We start from the raw sequence: 15,945 nt of genomic DNA, 5'->3' as shown, positions 1-15,945 counted from the left end.
CTATAAGGAAAAAGCTTAACGTGGATCAATATACCTAAACAACGTTCAGCGATCACCAAATTTCTGTCATATATTGCTTATCATATCCACTTAAGACTGTAAAAAAATCGAACCCAAAGTCCAATTATTATGGACGTTATCTGACATTAAGTGTTGCTGCTTCATTGAGGCCTATATGGAAAAAGCTTAACGTGGATCAATATACCTAAACAACGTTCAGCGATCACCAAATTTATCTCATATATTGCCCCTTATAAGCGCATGAAACTATCAAAAAGTCGAAACCAAAGTCCAATTATTATGGACGTTATCTGACATTAAGCGTTGCTGCTTCATTGAGGCCTATATTAAAAGAAAAAAGCTTAACGTGAACCAATGTACCTAAACAACGCTCAGTGATCACCAAATTTCTCTCTTATATTGCTTATCATAACCACTTAAGACTGTAAAAAAAATCGAACCCAAAGTCCAATTATTATGGACGTTATCTGACTGGAGGAGTGACTTCACCAACGGCATTCAAGATGGGCGGAGCCAGCACTTAACACGACTCCGGGTGGAGCTACACTCGGCATAGGCTACTTCCTCTTAACTCTCAACTCCACTATTTAAGAAAACATTTTAAGATAAGCGAAATACACACATTATCCTACATAGATGTGGATCTTTCATCAAAGGCCTACTATCCATGACTGCTATTTTTATTTAGGTTATGTAGGAAATCATCTTTCATTTGATTTAGTACGTGTGACATAGAGAAAACGAACAACCTTCAGTAGGCACACAAAAAACGTCCGAAACGCCACTCTTCTTCATTGTGGCTGAATAGTTAGCCAGAGAATGTTATGAAGAATGTTGACTTAGAATGTGTATTTAGAATCTAATGGAGAATGGTTACTTGAAATGGCGTTTAGCCATTTAGAATGTTTGCATAGAATGCAGATTTAATGGTAACAGAGAATGCCTATGAAGAATGTGCATTGGGAACGTAATGGTTAAGTGCTTATGATGAGCTAGGCTTAGCCTATAGAAATTTGGTGATCACTGATCGTTGTTTAGGTACCCCGCTTTTTCCTTTCAATAGGCCTCAATGAAGCAGAAACACTTAATGTCAGATGACGTCCATAATAATTGGACTTTGGGTCCGATTTTTTGATCGCTGTTTAGGTAGGCCTACATTGAATCACGTTAAGCTTTTTCCTTTTAATATAGGCCTCAATGAAGCAGGAACGCTTAATGTCAATTGGACTTTGGGTTCGATTTTTTGATAGTTTCATGTGCTTATGAGGAGCAATATATGAGAGAAATTTGGTGATCGCTGAACGTTGTTTAGGTATGTTGATCCACGTTAAGCTTTTTCCTTTCAATAGGCCTCAATGAAGCAGCAACGCTTAATGTCAGATAACGTCCATAATAATTGGACATTGGGTTTGATATTTTTATAGTTTTATGTGCTTATTAGGAGAAAAATGAGAGAGAAATCCGGAGATCATTGATCGTTGTATAGGTACATTAAACCACGTTAAGCCTTTTCTTATAGCCAGCAGGCCAATACTTAATGTCAGATAACGTCCATAATAATTGGACATTGGGTTCGATATTTTTATAGTTTTAAGTGGTTATGATGACCAATATGAGAAAGAAATTGGGTGATCACTGAGCGTTGTTTAGGAACATTGAATAGCGTTAAGCTTTTTCCTTTCAATAGGCCTCAATGAAGCAGCAACGCTTAATGTCAGATAACGTCCATAATAATTGGACTTTGGGTTTGATATTTTGATAGTTTCATGTGCTTATGAGGAGCAATATATGAGAGAAATGTGGTGATCGCTGAACGTTGTTTAGGTATATTGATCCACGTTAAGCTTTTTCCTTTCAATAGGCCTCAATGAAGCAGCAACGCTTATGTCAGATAACGTCCATAATAATTGGACTTTGGGTTCGATATTTTTATAGTTTTAAGTGGTTATGATGAGCAATATGAGATAGAAATTTGGTGATCACTGAGCGTTGTTTAGGTACATTGAATCACGTTAAGCCTTTTTCTCGCCATGAAGCAGAAAAGCTTAATGTCAGATAACGCCCATAATAATTGGACTTTGGGTTTGACATTTTGACAGTTTTATGTGCTTATTAGGAGCAATATAAAAGAGAAATCTGGCGATCATTGATCGCTGTTTCGGTACATTGAATCACATTAAGCTTTTTCCTTATAGGCCTCAATGAAGCAGCAACTCTTAATGTCAGATAACGTCCATAATAATTGGACTTTGGGTTCGATTTTTTTTACAGTCTTAAGTGGTTATGATAAGCAATATAAGAGAGAAATGTGGTGATCACTGAGCGTTGTTTAGGTACATTGTTTCACGTTAAGCTTTTTTCTTTTAATATAGGCCTCAATGAAGCAGCAACGCTTAATGTCAGATAATGTCCATAATAATTGGACTTTGGTTTCGATTTTTTGATAGTTTCATGTGCTTATGAGGAGCAATATATGACAGAAATTTGGTGATCGCTGAACGTTGTTTAGGTATATTGATCCACGTTAAGCTTTTTCCTTTCAATAGGCCTCAATGAAGCAGCAACGCTTAATATCAGATAACGTCCATAATAATTGGACTTTGGGTCCGATTTTTTTACAGTCTTAAGTGGATATGATAAGCAATATATGAGAGAAATTGGGTGATCACTGAGCGTTGTTTAGGTACATTGAATCACGTTAAGCTTTTTTATTTTAATATAGGCCTCAATGAAGCAGCAACGCTTAATGTCAGATAACGTCCATAATAATTGGACTTTGGGTCCGATTTTTTTACAGTCTTAAATGGATATGATAAGCAATATATGAGAGAAATTGGGTGATCACTGAGCGTTGTTTAGGTACATTGAATCACGTTAAGCTTTTTTATTTTAATATAGGCCTCAATGAAGCAGCAACGCTTAATGTCAGATAACGTCCATAATAATTGGACTTTGGGTCCGATTTTTTTACAGTCTTAAGTGGATATGATAAGCAATATATGAGAGAAATTGGGTGATCACTGAGCGTTGTTTAGGTACATTGAATCACGTTAAGCTTTTTTATTTTAATATAGGCCTCAATGAAGCAGCAACGCTTAATGTCAAATAATGTCCATAATAATTGGTCTTTGGGTTTGATATTTTGACAGTTGTATGTGCTTATTAGGAGCAAAATGAGAGAGAAATTCGGAGATCATTGATCGTTGTATAGGTACATTAAACCACGTTAAGCCTTTTCTTATAGCCAGCAGGCCTGTGAAATACTTAATGTCAGATAACGTCCATAATAATTGGACTTTGGGTTCGATTTTTTGATAGTTTCGTGTGCTTATGAGGAGCAATATATGAGAGAAATTTGGTGATCGCTGAACGTTGTTTAGGTATATTGATCCACGTTAAGCTTTTTCCTTTCAATAGGCCTCAATGAAGCAGCAACGCTTAATATCAGATAACGTCCATAATAATTGGACTTTGGGTCCGATTTTTTTACAGTCTTAAGTGGATATGATAAGCAATATATGAGAGAAATTGGGTGATCACTGAGCGTTGTTTAGGTACATTGAATCACGTTAAGCTTTTTTATTTTAATATAGGCCTCAATGAACCAGCAACGCTTAATGTCAGATAACGTCCATAATAATTGGACTTTGGGTCCGATTTTTTTACAGTCTTAAGTGGATATGATAAGCAATATATGAGAGAAATTGGGTGATCACTGAGCGTTGTTTAGGTACATTGAATCACGTTAAGCTTTTTTATTTTAATATAGGCCTCAATGAAGCAGCAACGCTTAATGTCAGATAACGTCCATAATAATTGGACTTTGGGTCCGATTTTTTTACAGTCTTAAGTGGATATGATAAGCAATATATGAGAGAAATTGGGTGATCACTGAGCGTTGTTTAGGTACATTGAATCACGTTAAGCTTTTTTATTTTAATATAGGCCTCAATGAAGCAGCAACGCTTAATGTCAAATAATGTCCATAATAATTGGTCTTTGGGTTTGATATTTTGACAGTTGTATGTGCTTATTAGGAGCAAAATGAGAGAGAAATTCGGAGATCATTGATCGTTGTATAGGTACATTAAACCACGTTAAGCCTTTTCTTATAGCCAGCAGGCCTGTGAAATACTTAATGTCAGATAACGTCCATAATAATTGGACTTTGGGTTCGATTTTTTGATAGTTTCGTGTGCTTATGAGGAGCAATATATGAGAGAAATTTGGTGATCGCTGAACGTTGTTTAGGTATATTGATCCACGTTAAGCTTTTTCCTTTCAATAGGCCTCATGAAGCAGAAACTAATGTCAGATGACGTCCATAATAATTGGACTTTGGGTCCGATTTTTTTACAGTCTTAAGTGGATATGATAAGCAATATATGAGAGAAATTTGGTGATCACTGGGCGTTGTTTAGGTACATTGAATGGAGTTAAGCTTTTTCCTTTCAATAGGCCTCAATGAAGCAGAAACGCTTAATGTTAGATAACGTCCATAATAATTGGACTTTGGGTTTGACACTTTGACAGTTTTATGTGCTTATTAGGAGCAATATGAAAGAGAAATTTGGTGATCATTGATCGTTGATTAGGTACATTAAACCACGTTAAGCCTTTTTCTCGCCCAACCCAGTCTCACGTCTGAACGTGTCACTGTCACGTTAATTAATCTATTGGGACGTGTTGTGTAACACGTTTCCTTGTTAAAAAACGTGTTGAGCAAAACGTAATTATCGTGTTACTATCACGTTGTATTTCGCTTTCAACGAGCCAACAGAACCACGTCATCTGTCAAAAAAGCCTGACCTCACAAAATGGGGAGAATGTTATTTGATGCTTTTGACGTGCAGTTTCACACTCTTAAGCCTGTTTTGAGTTGTGGATTAGAAGGAGCCACCTTCTGGCTAGCAGTTTGAGAAGCCTGAACCCCAGAATCCAGAAACAATAACCGAGCAGGGACGGAGAAAAAAGAAGAATCCAAATGGGAAATGAGGTGAGCCTTGCTACTGCCGCTAGCATGATTATTTTGCTAGCAATTGAGCAAAACATTTTAAAGTTGATTTAACATGAAATAGTAGCCTATGCATGGGCAATACTGTGAATTCAGAGTAGGCTAGCACAACTTATAATTTAGCTAACGTGCATGATGTAATGTTACATTAATCTGTAAAACAGCTGTTGTCTGTGTAAATTAGCGTAATATTGTTAGTGTGGGCTACAGCTAACAGCTGGGAGGTAGCCTATCAGCCAGGCATGTATAATCGATAATCATGATGAACGTGAATAGATTTCGTTGCGAAACGGGCATTGTTTTAGGCCACATATCAGGTATAAAACAATTGTATTTTGATACAGCAGTTCTCCGGATGTTAGATATTCACTTATAATATAATATTGTATTTCTTTAACCTGATTAAGAGAGGGGTTTAATTCAATATAGAATTGCAATGTGTGTGGCCCATAATATTAGAGATTAGATTAAGCTAGATTTAGATTAGATTCAACTTTATTGTAATTTAAAAGAGTAGGCTACAAGTACAGAGCCAATGAAATGCAGTTGACATCCAACCAGAAGTGCAAAGAAGCAGTTATGTAGACGATCAAGATTAATTATGTACAACAGTTAAATACATAGGCAAGTTTTCCAGATGATGTGTACAGTGACAGAAATAGCCTATACAGTGAATATGGAATGTGTGTCTAGCCTATAACAAAACAAATTGATAATAATACATAATAATGATAATAGCAGTAATTACAGTAGGCCACTCGCACTGTTGTTGGTGACGTGTCTGTTTCCTATTGTTCCATGCCACTCTCCTACTGTCTCCTTTACTGTCCTGCGCCACTCGCCTACTATATTTTGCCTCTTGCCTACTGTCCAGCACCATTCGTCTACCGTCTCCTATGCTGACCCACGCCATTCACCTACTGTTTCCTAACTGTCCCATGCCACAAACTGTAACATTAAGCTGACACAATCTTGCTGCACGGTTACTTATCTGCATGCAATCACTATTGCCAGCTGTTATGAGTAAACATTATATTGGGACACCAATATATTTCTGATTCATGGGCAGTGTATTTGCTACTGAAGAAAAGGAGAACACATAGTAATTGTTCTTGGATGGGTATTTAGAGTAAGGTTTCTATTGATCTTTTTCAGATAAGGCCTCTTCATTTTCAACTGTGAAGGATCTACATGGACTTGGTCTGGATAGCCTTTCCTGTTTTGATGAGCCAGTCGGTATGTATTAGACATTCTTTAGGATAAAAGGAGCCATATGTTATCAAAAATTCTACACCCATATGTAGAAAAGCTTTGTTGCTGTTTGTTATTGTTGTTGTTGAAAACTACGTTGAATGCAAAGAGATACATATGTCCCTTGGGAGGAGAGGGATGAGTGTGGATGGTTGAATTGTCCAACAGGCGAAAAATTTATGATTGTGTATGATTGTGTTTATGTCTGTATATGATTTTTTGTACTTGTTCCATTTTAAGTATGCTTATATACTTTACGCCATGGTGGTCTAAATTGTCTTTATTGCCACTTGCAGGGTCTAGAGGAAAAACCCTATATGAGCCCCAGGGTGAGTAGTGTATAATTATTTTATCCCAAGCTTGATTTTCGTAGAAAGGTGTTCAAACCAAAATCAAACCAAAATCTTCTAAAATAATAGATAGATAGATTTATTATTTGTCCTTTCAGAAAATTGTTCTGCGCCATACAGTAGACAGTTAGACAAGACTGAATACAAGACGGAATATAGACCAGAATTTCCCTCACCGCAACCGCCCCCACCCTACCACACCCCCACACATACTCAACATCAGGGCAGAAGGCACAGACCCCACTACACATGTATAGAATGATAAAGTACAGTTGTGCATACTGTGATAGTCCAGCTGGAAAGAAAGTGCATGGTCCTGCAGTTAACGTCTTGTTCATCAATATAATGCTAGTTGGAATGAATTACCAACTGGCTCAATTTGTTTGGAAAGAAGGTAGCCTGAACCTGGTGTATGGGATGTGACATATCTCTATTAATTGCATGACCTTTCATCAACACCCTTCTTTCACAGGTCGTAGCAATACTGTCTAGTTTTTGCCCCTCAACCTTGCTGGCCATGTTAACTATCTTGCTCAGTTTGTTTTCTTTTTGGTCACTGACAAAGAGAAATACCAGGTTACACAACAAAAAGATAGCACGCTCTCCACAAATGAATGATAGAAAAGTAACATATCTCTATCCACTCTAAATTGTCTTAGTTTGCACATAAAATGCAGCCTCTGCAGCCCCTTTTTATAGATGGTGTTGGTATTACTGTCCCATTGCAACTTATTATCTATTATTGTGCCTAAGTACTTGTACTCGACTACAATCACAACATCCTCACCATTTTTAACCATACACTGGGGGGGCTGGCTCCCAGTTCTGTACTGTAGTCTATTATTATTTGCTTTGTTTTCTGTATATTTAGAAGAAGACAGCTGGACCTACACCATTTCGCGAATTGATCCACCCAGGCCCTGTAGTTGGTCTCCTCGCTATTCTGTATTAACCCCACTATTGCTGTGTCATCTGCAGATTTTATGAGGTATGAAAACGCTCGAAAAACGCCGAAGAGCCCCGTATAAGAGCCCCAGTGTGATAGGCTGGTTGCTGTCATGTGACACACGCCACCACAAGAAAGTGGAAACGCATCGTAGAGCTGGCCGTGTGGGGTAAGGTAAGTTAAACTACGTAAATTTAGTAAATAATAATAATAATGTTGTTGTTTTTTGTTGTTTCGAACAAAATATAGAGATAGTTATCCTGACTAAAACTCCTTTATGCTGTAAAACAACTAGAATCACGCGAAATTAGTGCAATTTCTTAGTCAATGTCTTATCGAAATGAATGCGATGGTGATACAATCCTGCTTTTGAATTAGTTGACATGGTGTTTGACATTAAATTATAATGAGGTCAGTTTCATGTAATAAGCTATTTGTTTCTTTGGGTCTGGGTAATTGAAATGAGCAATTTCTTAGTACAATTCAATGTCTTATAATGGTAAAAGACGTGGACAAATACGTGATAATTAGCCAAATAAATCATTGTTCACGACACGTTATGGTTAAATTATCAGAATGAGTGTGATGGTGATACAATCCTGCTTTTCAATTAGTTGAGATGGTCTTTGACATTAAATTATAAGCAGGTCAGTTTCACGTAATAAGCTATTTGTTTCTTTGGGTCTGGGTAATTCATGTGACAAAAAATTCTGTTATAGGCTACTACCGTTTTTCAGAAAAACAAAGCAGTACAACATTTCTATCTCCAAAATAATGCATTGTACGCATGTGTGTACTACGTAGTGCATGCAGCTTTTAATGTCCAAAGTAGCCTATACTGATTTTCCTGCATAAGAACTACAAATACTCCTCCAAAACTACAGTCTTGACACTTGAAGTTGTGGAGTTATATTTTAGTAGCCTATTCTATAATTGCATAAATACCCACATCGGTATTACCCTTGTCTCACCTGTATACAACATATGTCTATGAATTGCAGTAGTGATCAAATGAAAAAGGAAAGAAAGGTGTCCTGATGTGTTGTTTAGGGATGGTCCTGCAATGTTTTCTCGACATATCTTTATGTCTTTTTTTCTCCCCTCTACTTATGTTTTCACAGATCCTTGCTCCTGATATCCTGATGTATGGATTGCACTTCATTATATGACTCCAACAGAACACTCACAGAAAGGAGAGTGGTGTCAAACTACAAGACAGCCAGCATGTAAGCAAGGCCTTGATTGTCCTTGTTTGGCTACTCATTTGTCTACTTCCTGAAGAGGCTGAAGCATGCTGGCCTTGACACCTCAGTCCTTGCTTCCATTAACAGCTGTGTTATGGAGTGCATCCTCACATCATGGTCTACTGCAGCGGTGGATACAGAGGACAATTGGCAGGTATTTTGCATCACTTTTACATTACTTTTACTGTGATTTTGCTAGATATGGTTGTCGCTGTGCTAAATATAGGCCCATATTGTAGATCGAGAAACGCATTGTACAGCTGATACATCTTGGGCTATACTATTAAGGGACAGCTGAATTGACCACCTAAATCATATATTTTCTGAAAGCCTATAGCCTCTAGATGTCAATTAATATACATTAAGACATGCCCAAACTTCCTACTGACTTTGGTGCATCATAAGGCGTACATAGGCCAATATTGTAGATCGAGAAACGCATTGTACAGCTGATACATCTTGGGCTATACTGTTAAGGGACAGCTGAATTGACCACCTAAACCATATATTTTCTGAAAGCAAATAGCCTCTAGATGTCAATTAATATACATTAAGACATGTCCCACCTTCCTACTGACTTTGGTGCATCATAAGGCGTACATAGGCCCATATTGTAGATCGAGAAACGCATTGTACAGCTGATACATCTTGGGCTATACTATTAAGGGACAGCTGAATTGACCACCTAAACCATATATTTTCTGAAAGCCTATAGGCTCTAGAAGTCAATTAATATACATTAAGACATGTCCCACCTTCCTACTGACTTTGGTGCATCATAAGGCGTACATAGGCCCATATTGTAGATCGAGAAACGCATTGTACAGCGGATACATCTTGGGCTATACCATTAAAGGACAGCTGAATTGACCACCTAAACCATATATTTTCTGAAAGCCTATAGCCTCTAGATGTCAATTAATATACATTAAGACATGCTCCACCTTCTTACTGACTTTGGTGCATCATAAGGCGTACATAGGCCCATATTGTAGATCGAGAAACGCATTGTACAGCGGATACATCTTGGGCTATACTATTAAGGGACAGCTGAATTGACCACCTAAATCATATATTTTCTGAAAGCCTATAGCCTCTAGATGTCAATTAATATACATTAAGACATGCCCCAACTTCCTACTGACTTTGGTGCATCATAAGGCATACATAGGCCCATATTGTAGATCGAGAAACGCATTGTACAGCTGATACATCTTGGGCTATACTGTTAAGGAACAGCTGAATTGACCACCTAAACCATATATTTTCTGAAAGCAAATAGCCTCTAGATGTCAATTAATATACATTAAGACATGTCCCACCTTCCTACTGACTTTGGTGCATCATAAGGCGTACATAGGCCCATATTGTAGATCGAGAAACGCATTGTACAGCTGATACATCTTGGGCTATACTATTAAGGGACAGCTGAATTGACCACCTAAACCATATATTTTCTGAAAGCCTATAGGCTCTAGAAGTCAATTAATATACATTAAGACATGTCCCACCTTCCTACTGACTTTGGTGCATCATAAGGCGTACATAGGCCCATATTGTAGATCGAGAAACGCATTGTACAGCGGATACATCTTGGGCTATACCATTAAAGGACAGCTGAATTGACCACCTAAACCATATATTTTCTGAAAGCCTATAGCCTCTAGATGTCAATTAATATACATTAAGACATGCTCCACCTTCTTACTGACTTTGGTGCATCATAAGGCGTACATAGGCCCATATTGTAGATCGAGAAACGCATTGTACAGCGGATACATCTTGGGCTATACTATTAAGGGACAGCTGAATTGACCACCTAAATCATATATTTTCTGAAAGCCTATAGCCTCTAGATGTCAATTAATATACATTAAGACATGCCCCAACTTCCTACTGACTTTGGTGCATCATAAGGCATACATAGGCCCATATTGTAGATCGAGAAACGCATTGTACAGCTGATACATCTTGGGCTATACTGTTAAGGAACAGCTGAATTGACCACCTAAACCATATATTTTCTGAAAGCAAATAGCCTCTAGATGTCAATTAATATACATTAAGACATGTCCCACCTTCCTACTGACTTTGGTGCATCATAAGGCGTACATAGGCCCATATTGTAGATCGAGAAACGCATTGTACAGCTGATACATCTTGGGCTATACTATTAAGGGACAGCTGAATTGACCACCTAAACCATATATTTTCTGAAAGCCTATAGCCTCTAGATGTCAATTAATATACATTAAGACATGCCCCACCTTCCTACTGACTTTGGTGCATCATAAGGCGTACATAGGCCCATATTGTAGATCGAGAAACGCATTGTACAGCGGATACATCTTGGGCTATACTATTAAGGGACAGCTGAATTGACCACCTAAACCATATATTTTCTGAAAGCCTATAGCCTCTAGATGTCAATTAATATACATTAAGACATGCCCCAACTTCCTACTGACTTTGGTGCATCATAAGGCATACATAGGCCCATATTGTAGATCGAGAAACGCATTGTACAGCTGATACATCTTGGGCTATACTGTTAAGGAACAGCTGAATTGACCACCTAAACCATATATTTTCTGAAAGCAAATAGCCTCTAGATGTCAATTAATATACATTAAGACATGTCCCACCTTCCTACTGACTTTGGTGCATCATAAGGCGTACATAGGCCCATATTGTAGATCGAGAAACGCATTGTACAGCTGATACATCTTGGGCTATACTATTAAGGGACAGCTGAATTGACCACCTAAACCATATATTTTCTGAAAGCCTATAGCCTCTAGATGTCAATTAATATACATTAAGACATGCCCCACCTTCCTACTGACTTTGGTGCATCATAAGGCGTACATAGGCCCATATTGTAGATCGAGAAACGCATTGTACAGCTGATCCATCTTAGGCTATACTATTAAGGGACAGCTGAATTGACCACCTAAACCATATATTTTCTGAAAGCAAATAGCCTCTAGATGTCAATTAATATACATTAAGACATGTCCCACCTTCCTACTGACTTTGGTGCATCATAAGGCGTACATAGGCCCATATTGTAGATCGAGAAACGCATTGTACAGCGGATACATCTTGGGCTATACTATTAAGGGACAGCTGAATTGACCACCTAAACCATATATTATCTGAAAGCCTATAGCCTCTAGATGTCAATTAATATACATTAAGACATGCCCCAACTTCCTACTGACTTTGGTGCATCATAAGGCATACATAGGCCCATATTGTAGATCGAGAAACGCATTGTACAGCTGATACATCTTGGGCTATACTGTTAAGGAACAGCTGAATTGACCACCTAAACCATATATTTTCTGAACGCAAATAGCCTCTAGATGTCAATTAATATACATTAAGACATGTCCCACCTTCCTACTGACTTTGGTGCATCATAAGGCGTACATAGGCCCATATTGTAGATCGAGAAACGCATTGTACAGCTGATACATCTTGGGCTATACTATTAAGGGACAGCTGAAATGACCACCTAAACCATATATTTTCTGAAAGCCTATAGCCTCTAGATGTCAATTAATATACATTAAGACATGCCCCACCTTCCTACTGACTTTGGTGCATCATAAGGCGTACATAGGCCCATAATGTAGATCGAGAAACGCATTTTACAGTTGAAACATCTAGGGCTATAATATTAAGGGACAGCTGAATTGACCACCTAAACCATATACTGTATTTTCTGAAAGCCTATAGCCTCTAGATGTCAATTAATATACATTAAGACATGTCCCACCTTTCTACTGACTTTGACAATACAAAATAGTGTCATGTATACATTTATGTCCTCCAAAGTTTGCAGGAAGGTGGGCCATGTACTAGTCTGTTAACTCACATGTACAAGTGACAGGCTTTAAGAAAATATATGGTTTGCATGGCTGAAACTGCTTTGCCTTTGTGTTGGAGCTCAAAATGTTCTAAACATATCTTAAATTTCTCTCTTCTACTTATGTTTTCACAGATCCTCGCTCCTGATATCCTGATGTATGCATTCCATTTCATTATATGACTCCAACAGGACACCTACACAAAGGAGCTGTTAAAGCAGTGTCTTTCTTCAAACAACAAGACAGCGAGCATGTAAACAAGGCCTTGTTTGTCCACTTCCTGAAGGGGCTGAAGCATGCTGGCCTTGACACCTCAGTCCTTGCTTCCATTTACAGCTGTGTTGTGGAGCGCATTCTCACATCCTATGGTCTGCAGCGGGTGGTGTCATCGCTTTATTTATCATTGTTTGTGTAAATCTTACACATCTTACACAAAAGTCTAAAATAATCTAAACTTCATTCACTCTCCATGTATAGATCAAGATAGACTTGCAGAACAGGCTGCAGGGCAACAGTCTGATAGCCTGCATGAAAGCATAAATGGTCCGCACTTGTTAAAAAGTGCAATTATCAAAGGGCCCTTGAATTGTGTTTTTTTAAACCAAGGAGTATGGCTGTAGCGATGCTGTCAGCTCTGCCATAAGCAGTGACTGTGATTATGTTTGCACATTTTGAAAATGTTGTTTTTCTTTCTTTTGCATTATTTTCCACTTCATTGTTGTATAGTTTGTATAATGTTTGTTAAAGTTGCACACATTAATTCACTGTTCGTATTTGTAAAAATGTGTATAGTGTGGTATAGTTTGTATGGTGGAGTCTTTATTGTATCGCACAAACAAGAACACCCCACCCCACCATACCACTTTGACTAACCAATTTTCTGCGGGAAACCCTGGATGCTTTCTAAAGGTATTTTGTGAAACATAGGGGTTGCTATGGTAGTGGTTGCTAAGCTATTGCTAGGGTAACTGAGAAGGTTGCTATGGTGTTGCTACGGGATATATGGTGGTTGCTATGCAGGTTTATAGGGCAATCATGTTGGTTGCTAGGTTGGTGATAGAGTAACTGAGAAGGTTGCTAGGGTGTTGCTAGAGTAGATATGGTGGTGCCTATACTAAATTAAGTGATTGCTAGGCTGGTTGCTAGGGTAATTGAGATGGTTGCGAGGTTAGTCATGTTGGTTGACTATCAAAGTGGTTGCTAGGTTGGCATTGTACAGGTGGTTGCTAGGATGTTGCTAGAGTAGATATGGTGGTTGCTATTCCAAATAAAGTGGTTGCTATGCTGGTTGCAAGGTTAATCATGTTGGTTGCAATGGTGGTTGCTCGGTTGACATTGTGGTGGTAGTTGTGAGGTTGTTGGTAGGGTAATTAATATGGTTGCTAGGTTGTTGCTATGGTTCTTATGTTGGTTGCTAGGTTGTTGCTAGGGTAACTTAGAAGAATTTTGTTCAGCTAATACATTTTGGCCTACACTATTAAGGGACAGCTGAATTGACCATCTAAACCATATATTTCCTTAAAGCCTATAGTCTGTAGATGTCAATTAATATGAATTAAGACATGTCCAACATTCCTATTTACTTTGGTGCATCATATAGGCTTAAGCAGTACTACTATTTTTGCTCTTAGACTATAAAAATCCATAATCACTTTAAAAACGCTAACTGATTACAATAGTTTTTGAAAGTCAATTTCCTTAAATCATGATTGAAATTGTAACCATATTCTTTATTGAATAATGTTAATTGACTATAATACTATTGTATTGTCATCCTTCTTTGGGACTTTGGGAGTACTTCAATATCCCCTTCATGTATCAATGTACATTAAAGCATCTTTGATAGTAAAGGACTCTCCATGTAAATAATTACTTGAATTGTCTTTCACTTGTACTGGTTCTATATGTTTGGACCACTGATTGACTGCACTCTGGTTTTCATCAGCAAGGTCAAGGCTTAAATTAACCTCAGATAAGTCTGTTTTCATCCCATGCATTATATGTGCTAATGTTGTGAAGTAATTGGTGTGACCCTACAAAGGCCTGTCTAACCTATGACCTATTAACCTAGGGTTAGTAAATATGGGATCGGAGTGAAATTACCTCACACATTCAGAAACCTCAAAGTGAAATGACCTCACGCATCCAGGAAGCTACAGCAATACAAACTCAGCTACTGGTCTCAAATACGGCAAACCAGTTGCCAATTTCTATGCCCTTTATATCAATTTGTGCTACATGTTATTAGTTGAAAATTACTGGTGTAAGTTTATCTGACCTGTCTGACCTTTGCAATTTATGGACATGTACACATTGGTTTTGCATTTCTAACTAGAATATGACTGATTAAATTTGACATGTAACATCCTTGGATGACACAAAATATAGTGAAATGGACTCAACCCTCACATATTCAGACTCTGTAGCACCCCCTACAAATCCTTTTTTTTTTCAATCTTTGGCTCCGCCTCCTGACAACACACAAGCAGCTATATTTGAGTGTGTAGTTAAATCGCATCTCACATATTCACAGACTCTATAGCACCCCCTAGAAATCCAATATTTCCTATATTTGGCTCCGCCTCCTGGCAACACACAAGTCATTAGATGTCCTAAATTTGACAAACTAGTTTGTTATCATCCCGTATATCAAAATATGTGCCATATGTTGGTACTATCTTGAATTAACTGGTGTAATCCTATCTAGGCCTGTCTGACCTATGCAAATTATGGCCATCTAAACCTAGGGTTAGCATTTCTAACTTGCATACCTCATAAACAGACTAAATTTGGCATGTGACATCTATCTATGACATAAAATATACGAGATATGTAAAATCACACCTCACACATTCATAGACTCTATAGCGCCCCCTAGAAATCTACATTTTCCAATCTTTGGCTCCGCCTCCTGACAACATACAAGCAGCTGGAGGTCTCAAATTTGACAAACAAGTTTGTTATCATTACCTGTATCAAAATATGTGCCACATGTTGACATTTCATGAAATAATGGGTGTGACACTTACCTAGGCCTGTCTGGCCATATGGGTGTCTCAATTGTAGTTTCTGAGTATGCCCGGTGCATCAAACTTGCCATGGCAGGTAAGATCAGTGAAATTGGGGTTATTTCAGCGCAGCACACCTCTGTGTATCATATTCAATCAAAATATGGATGTTTTAATGGTTTGTTTATGATTTAAGAACTTTTGTTGGTCAATATCTGTCAAATATGCTCTCTAAA

General features: G+C 37.9%; 1 long non-coding RNA gene across 1 annotated transcript; it reads left to right on the top strand.

Annotated features, from left to right (window-relative positions):
- Positions 1-4,655: 4,655 nt before the first annotated feature.
- LOC143137531 (uncharacterized) lies at positions 4,656-14,570 on the top strand. Its single transcript, XR_012990006.1, has 5 exons — positions 4,656-5,017; positions 6,191-6,271; positions 6,583-6,615; positions 8,704-8,980; positions 12,836-14,570. It is a non-coding gene; the product is annotated as an uncharacterized LOC143137531 (long non-coding RNA).
- Positions 14,571-15,945: the final 1,375 nt, after the last annotated feature.

The sequence above is a fragment of the Alosa pseudoharengus genome, unplaced genomic scaffold (genome assembly GCF_046254945.1).
Source record: "Alosa pseudoharengus isolate Yale_2024_CS ecotype anadromous, Long Island Sound unplaced genomic scaffold, YU_APseudo_1.1 YU_APseudo_1.1_scf_21, whole genome shotgun sequence".
NCBI lineage: Eukaryota > Metazoa > Chordata > Actinopteri > Clupeiformes > Clupeidae > Alosa > Alosa pseudoharengus.
Note: the sequence above shows the minus strand (reverse complement) of the source record. Positions and strands in the feature narration are given on the sequence as shown.